The sequence below is a fragment of the Marmota monax genome, unplaced genomic scaffold (genome assembly GCF_021218885.2).
Source record: "Marmota monax isolate L192 unplaced genomic scaffold, Marmota_monax_Labrador192_F-V1.1 WCK01_AAM20220418_F8-fsc00101, whole genome shotgun sequence".
In the NCBI taxonomy this organism is placed as follows: Eukaryota; Metazoa; Chordata; class Mammalia; order Rodentia; family Sciuridae; genus Marmota; species Marmota monax.
Genome location: NW_026692786.1, coordinates 5,605,000 through 5,611,948, shown reverse-complemented (window position 1 = coordinate 5,611,948; position 6,949 = coordinate 5,605,000). Strand labels below are relative to the sequence as shown.

The 6,949-nt window shown below is 38.4% G+C and overlaps 1 long non-coding RNA gene across 1 annotated transcript in view; it reads left to right on the top strand.

Annotated features, from left to right (window-relative positions):
• The first annotated feature begins 486 nt into the window (after nt 1–486).
• The window catches only part of LOC124095065 (uncharacterized), a 31,181-nt gene continuing 24,718 nt past the window's right edge, over nt 487–6,949 (top strand). Inside the window, exons 1-2 of the long non-coding RNA XR_006852409.2 lie at nt 487–852; nt 2,737–2,932. This is a non-coding gene — a long non-coding RNA (uncharacterized LOC124095065). The remainder of the gene's footprint in view (nt 853–2,736; nt 2,933–6,949) is intronic.

Genomic DNA, 6,949 nt, shown 5'->3' with positions numbered 1-6,949 from the left:
ATTTAATATAAATTTAGACTCATTCCTGGAACACAGGCATGAAACTGAATTTGTAGAGAGGGAAAGCAAAGTACTTCCCATCCTCTCCACACATATACACAGCCTTCTAGAGAACATGAAAGAAACCAAAAATAAGAGAAGCAAAGATGGGCTTCCTGGAGACCTCTAGGCCTGCATGCTGTGCTGTGGGAATTCTGGCTTCTCCCTTGGCCTTAATTTTTCTAACTGTAAACTTTTTACATGGGTCTTGTTGACTGAATGGGCTGGAAGTGCCTTTTTAGTGATTTAGTTTTACAGTCATGTTAAGTTACAGATTTTTACAGATTTAGTCATTGATTTTTACATTTGATGTCACGTGTCAGGCACTGTGCCAGGTTCTGGGACACAGCTACGTAAACAGGTGGCTTAGTCCATTTTCTGTTGCTATTAACAGAATGCCTGAGACTGAGTCACTAAAAAAAAAAAAAAAAAAAAAAAGGACTCATATGGTTCATGGTTCTGAAGGCTTGTAAAGTCCAAGTTCAGTTGCATCTGATTGGCTTCTGGTGAAAGTTTCTGGTGAAAGCTGCTTCATGCAAGGCAGAAAAGTGGAAGGACAAACGGGCATGTGCAGAAGAGCCAAAGCATAAGGGGTACTCTTGCTATACAAGAATCTGCTCTTGAGGTAACCATTCCAGTTCTACAAAGCAGGATATCTCTCCCACCAGAGGAATTTAATCTAGTAATGAGGATTTTGTCTCCTGACCAGAACACCTTCCGTGATACTCCACATTCTAACCCTGCTGCATTGAGGACTTAAGTCTCAACAAGAGTTTTTGGTGGAGGCAAACCATCTTAAAACCATGGCAACAGGTAAATGCAATCAGCACATTGGGAGGGGGTGGAACACGCCACCTTCAAGATTTAGGTAAGACTGATTCAAACAATCTTAGACCAGTGGTTCTAGCCTGGCTGTCCAGTAGAATCCACCTGCTGTAGAGCTTTTAAAATGCTGATGCTGAAGCGCCCATCTCTAGAGATTCCGATTTAATTGGTCTGGAATGTGGCCTGTGTTTAATCTATTTTAGAAGCTTGCAGGCAATTCTAATATGCCCCAAGCCTTCTGGTTCAGATTTCCAGCCCCTGAAGAATTCCTGGTCTTCTCTTGGTTCCACCCCCCGCACACCCTGAAATGGAGAATGCAGCCTTTCTCCTTGATTTCCTCTCCTAAATGCCCCTCTGCCTGCAAAGTGCAGTGAGGCCAATTTGCAGGGGAGTGCTGGAGAAGGAGCAGGATTTCTTCCTATCATGCAGGGACCTCTCTCTGTCCTGTGTCTTTCACCCCTGGAAAAAGGAATTTGGCAGTCAGTGGATCACTGCTGGCCTCAGGAAATCTCAGGATACCACCAGCCCTCGGCAGAAGGGGGACATGTACCAGTTTGCTCGTTGCTCAGATAAGGTTTCAAACTGCCTGAAACTGCATGCTGGTTTGTTGCTGCCCAGAGAATACCTGCAGCCTACCGTGCATGGGTGTCAAGGTACCCCCAGCTAGGTAAACTAGCATCCGATCTGAGAATCCAGGAACCCAAGGGAGGAAGTCCAAACTGACAAACCAGAAGAGTGGGCACTACTGAGGAGAGAAGAGAACTATAGCAAAAAAAAAAAAAAAAAAAAAAATCTCAGGGAGATGAACTGATGGTGGGAGAGGATTGTCAGGACCTGAGAAAGCTTTTCTCAGTTTAAAAATTCAGCCAATGAACTCAGAAAGAGAATGATCATTGCAGGAAATAAGTCAATGTCCTGAGAGTTAAAGTGCACGAAAAATCTCACCACAGTGCAAAACCAGAAAGAGATTTGGAGGACAAATCCAGGGATCTAACATTCAAAGGAGAGGGGCTTTTAGAAAAAGAAAAAAGGAGGGAAAAAGAAGAACATATAAAGGAAAGACAATAATTGAACAATTAATTAAAGAACATTTTCTGAGCTGAAGAAAGCCTTGATTAAAGAGGCTGATAGAGTTCCAAGAAGGATTAATTAAAAAAAGACATAGACAGACCCTGGTGTAATTCCTGAATTATAAACTTCCAGACAAAAAGGAGGGTTCCTTACAAAGGGGAAAAAAAAACAGGTTAATATAGGCTTTCTTGTCTGCTGCCTTGGAAAATGGAAGACCTGAGAGTGGGCACTGATTTCACTCTTGAAGGACAAGGACAGGGACCCAAGAATCCTATTTCCACATAAGTCATCATTCACATATCAGGGCAATGGCAAGGGATTGCAGAGCAGGCAAAGTCTTGTACCCTGTCTAAGTAAAAAACTGGAGAAATACCATACCCCCAAATCAGATGAATTGGGGCACAATAAGAAAAACCAAGAAATGACCTGGAAGTGGAATTTGGAATGAGGCTAGACACTGGGATGAAGGAGGGGTGGAGCATGGTATAGGGAAGAGGGCAAGGTAGGGCTTCTTTCTATCTTAGTGAACCGCAAGAAAAACATCTAGATGGGAGGGTGGTTATTTGAAATTGGTATATCTATGTGATAGCTTAGGAAATATGTCCACGAATTCTTTGATGATCTTCTATTCAAGAGATAGACCTTAATTTCTTTTTCTTAGGAATTTGGGGGGGAACTTAGGGACCCACTTTAATCAAGAGAACCTAAAACAGCAATTAAGTATGAACAAGAGTAGGTATAAAAGTCACCAATACCTCTCTCTGTCTCTCTCTCACATCACTTGATCCATGTTGTGAGCAGCCCCATGGAGGGAGGTCCTTGAGACAAGGAACTGTAGCCTCTTGCCAACCGCCACATGAGTGAGCTTGGAAAGGACCCTCCAGTCCCAGTCAAGCCCAGATGACTGCATCCTTGGTGGACACTTGATAGAGGCTAATGAAAGACCCTGAGCCAGGACTCTTCAGCTGAGCTGCTCCAGGACTCCTGAAATTATCCGGTAACTAATGACTATTATTTTAAGCCGCTATATTTTGGAGTACTTTGTTACACAGAAATACATAATATGTACTCAGCCATAGAGAAGAATGAAATTATAGCATTTACTGGTAAATGGATGGAACTGGAGACTATCATGCTAAGTGAAATAAGCCAATCCTCAAAATCCAAAAGCCAATCCCAAAGCCAAAATTCCTCTCTGATATGCAGATACTGACTCACAGTATCTGATATGCAGATACTGTCAGGGGTGGAGGGAAGAATAGAAGTTCTTTGGATGAGACAAAGGGGAAATGAAGGGAAGACACAAATTTCCTGTGTTCATATATGAATATACGAACTGTATAACTCCAGATCATGTACAGCCACAAGAATGGGAAGCTATACTCCATTTATGTATAATATGATGAAATACTTTCTACTGTCATATATAATTAAAAAGAACAAATAAACAATTTAAAAAGACATTTCTTTATATAAATAGAGCTTTCTACAATTGTTAGGGAGAGAAAGGTAACTGTTCTGGGGATGAAAGTATCATGGGATTTTTTAAAAAGTGGTGATAAACCTGAGGCAGCCAGCAGAAGACGGTAAAGAGGAAAGAGAAAAATGACAATAATTTAATAAGCATAATATATAAAGTATATACTAAAATTAGTAAACATAAAATAAAATTCAGGTAGTTTAACCTAATATATATCATCTACCATAATAAATTGGGAATTTTCTGACTGGTATTGTGGCATATGCCAGTAACATAGCAACTCTGGAGGCTGAGGCAGGAGGATTGCAAGTTCAAGACCAGCCCTAGCACCTTAGTGAAACCCTGTCCCAAAATAAAAAATAAAAAGGGTTGTAGCTTAGTGGTAGAGTGCATCTGGGTTTAATCTCCAGTAGTGAAATAAATAAATAAATAAAATTACAAATTTTCCTATGAAATTAGAAAAAAAGAAAATTCAAGTAGATTCTGTTTACAGAAGATGCATCAAAAATAAAGATACAAATTAATTGTTGAGCAAAGAGATACCAGAAAAATTCAGACAAAAAGCAAGTAAGGTGACAGTTCGATTATCCATCAATATGGAATTCAAGGGGTAAAGTATTGAACACGACAGAGAAGGAAATTGTGAAACTTGGAAGGACTATTCACTGAGAAACTAAAAACCTTCATAAACACATATGTACCAAATAATTTGGTAAGCAAACACATAAAGCATAGGACTCTTCAGGGAAAATACAATTACAATAGGATGTTTTGATACAAAGGGCGAATGATCTGACATTCTGTTATTCAAGTCTCTTCAATTAAGAGGTTGCTTTGGGAAACAAGAGTACTTCTAGTGCAATAACAATGACAATGATGATGATAATAAAAAAAACACACATTGAGCACTTAATATGTGCTTGTCAAGGTTCTAAGCACTTTATAGGTCTTAATTCTTTCAGTCCTTCCCACAAACTGTGTGTCATGATTATTACCTTCTCTTTGACAAAGTGACTGTAATCATCATTCTTTCCACCTTTGTACATACAACCTTTTCAATGTGACTTTACCGTTTCTCCTCTTAAGCGGAGAAATCTATTTTTTTTCACCCCGTGAATCTGATCTGGCTTTGTGACTTGCTTTGATGATGGAATGTAGTATAAGTTACTTTTTGTGACTTCTGAGCTAGGTCTCAAGAGACTTTGCATCTTGCATTCTTGCTTAGAACACTTAAACATTTCCACCATCATGTTAAAAAGGTAAGTTCAGCCTTTTGAAGACTTGTGATCCAACACCAATCACCAGATGTGTGAGTGAGCTGTCTTAGATCAGCCAGCCCTGGTTGAGTTCCAGATGACCATGGCTGCATGAAGATCAGCAGAGCCTAGTCCAAATTGTTAATTCATAGAATCATGAGAAAATAAAATGGTGGTTGTTTAAAGTTTTGGGAGTGATTTCTTTTGCAGAAATAGATGATTGATAAACCCTTCCCATTTTGCAAATGAAGAAACAGACAGACATAGAAGGGTTGAAAAAGTTGCCCAAATTTTCATAGCTGGTAAGAGATTTAGCCACAGTTTGAATTCAGGTACCAATAAACTGAGCTTCTACAAAATTATTGTCTGCTCAAACATCCCTTCAGGTTACTTGTCTATCCCAAGCAAATGCATCAATATTTTTGATGATCAGCCTCTCAATGATTGTAGAAATAACCACATAATACATAATAATCCAAGTTAATTGCAAATGAAACCATGAGTTTTGAAAATAGTAGTATTTTAGGATGTTTTAAGAAGATATATTGGAGAATTGCTAGGTTACATGCAAAACCACTGACCAACAGAGATTAGTAAGCAACAGAGAAGTCTTACCAGAAATATAAAGGAAATATTTTTAAATGGTTTTATTATTATGTCAGAAGTTGTAATTGCTATCCAAAATTCATTCTCTCTTTCTGACTGGAACCAATTTTTGCTCAGAGTGATGATGTGCTCAGTTAAAAATTCTCACCTCCCATACTCTTTTTGCAGTTAGGATAACCATGGGATCATGTTTTGGCCATGTTTTGGTCTGGTTGTGGGGCTTCTGTGAAACTTTTCCTGATAAGTAAGGAGGAGAGTAAGCTGTCTTGAACTTTTTCTTTCCCCTCGGGTCCTGCCTGCTTCTTTGAATCAGAATGTGGGTATGATGTCTGGAGATGTAGCAGCCATCATGAGAAGGCAAGGAGAAAGAAGCAACTTAAAGAGAGCAGAGCCAGGACCTAGAGGAACTGAATTTGCAGTTCTTTCCATAAGCGACAGCACTGGCTCATCTGTTTGCCTTTGGATTTTTTTTTTTCATACGAGAAAAATAAGTGCCTATCTTGTTTAAGTTTCTAAATTAGGTTTCTGTGGAGTGCAATCCTGACTGCAAAGGATTGAGAGGCCCTTAGGACAATAGCTAAAACCATAAATTCCCTTTTGCAAAACATAATAGTATTGCCAAAGTCAAATGTGAACCGAAGGTTGTCTTGTCATGTTATCACACAATTTTATAAGATACATTATACTTCAGAAAGTCATTATGAGGTTTATTGTTTTGTTGTTGTTGTTTTGATACTGGGGATGGAACCCAGGGGTGCATAAACACTGAGCCACATCTTCAACCCTTTTTATTTTTACTTTGAGACAGAGTCTCCCTACATTGTTTAGGGCCTCACTGAGTTACTGAGGTTGGCCTCGAACTTGTGATCCTCCTGCCTCAGGCTCCTGAGTTGCTGAGCTTACAGATGTGTGCCACTGTTTTCAGCTGAGGTTTATTGCTTTTATGCAAAGCAAAAACTTAAAAATAAGAAGTATAACAAGTATAGGATACATATGAAAAAGTACACTGAATTTATATTTGTTTTAAAAATTGTTACATTTTTACATTTTAATCTAAATTTCAGTAATATTGGATAATTACATTTTTACAATATTTAGTTTTACTTCTCAGTATATAATAGCAATAAAGTCTTTTTGCCTTATGAATGAAATTTTGCCCTTCCCTCAGTAGATTCACTATAGAGAGTTTTCTTCTAGTACAAGTGTTCTTGGGTTATGATGATGTCCTATGTCTTCCAGAAAATAGAAGATCTTAGTAGACAAGATTTGAACAATTGAGTTAGGAGCTTAGTTTAATTGTTATAGGTTTTACTCTGTAAGCAGAGAATATCCCTTCTTCTCTTATGTTCCCCAACATCAAGCATGTTCTTGTCCACAAGCAAAACTTTAGACAGTCTCAGTGAAATCAAGATTCTACATGTCACAGTCTCTGATCATATCTCAGCAAAACAGAAGTCAAGAGTTTAAGAAAAAAATGATCTTCCCCCCAAATCATTAAGGAATCACAAAAGGAACTACATCAAAACCTAAGGGACATAGATAAAGCTGCAATCAGAGGAAAATTTACAGTACATAAATTATTTTGTCATTAAAAATAAAATGCGAAAATTCCACTTATGTATTTAACTTAGGAAATTAAAATAATACAAAAGGACACACAGTAGGAGGGAAT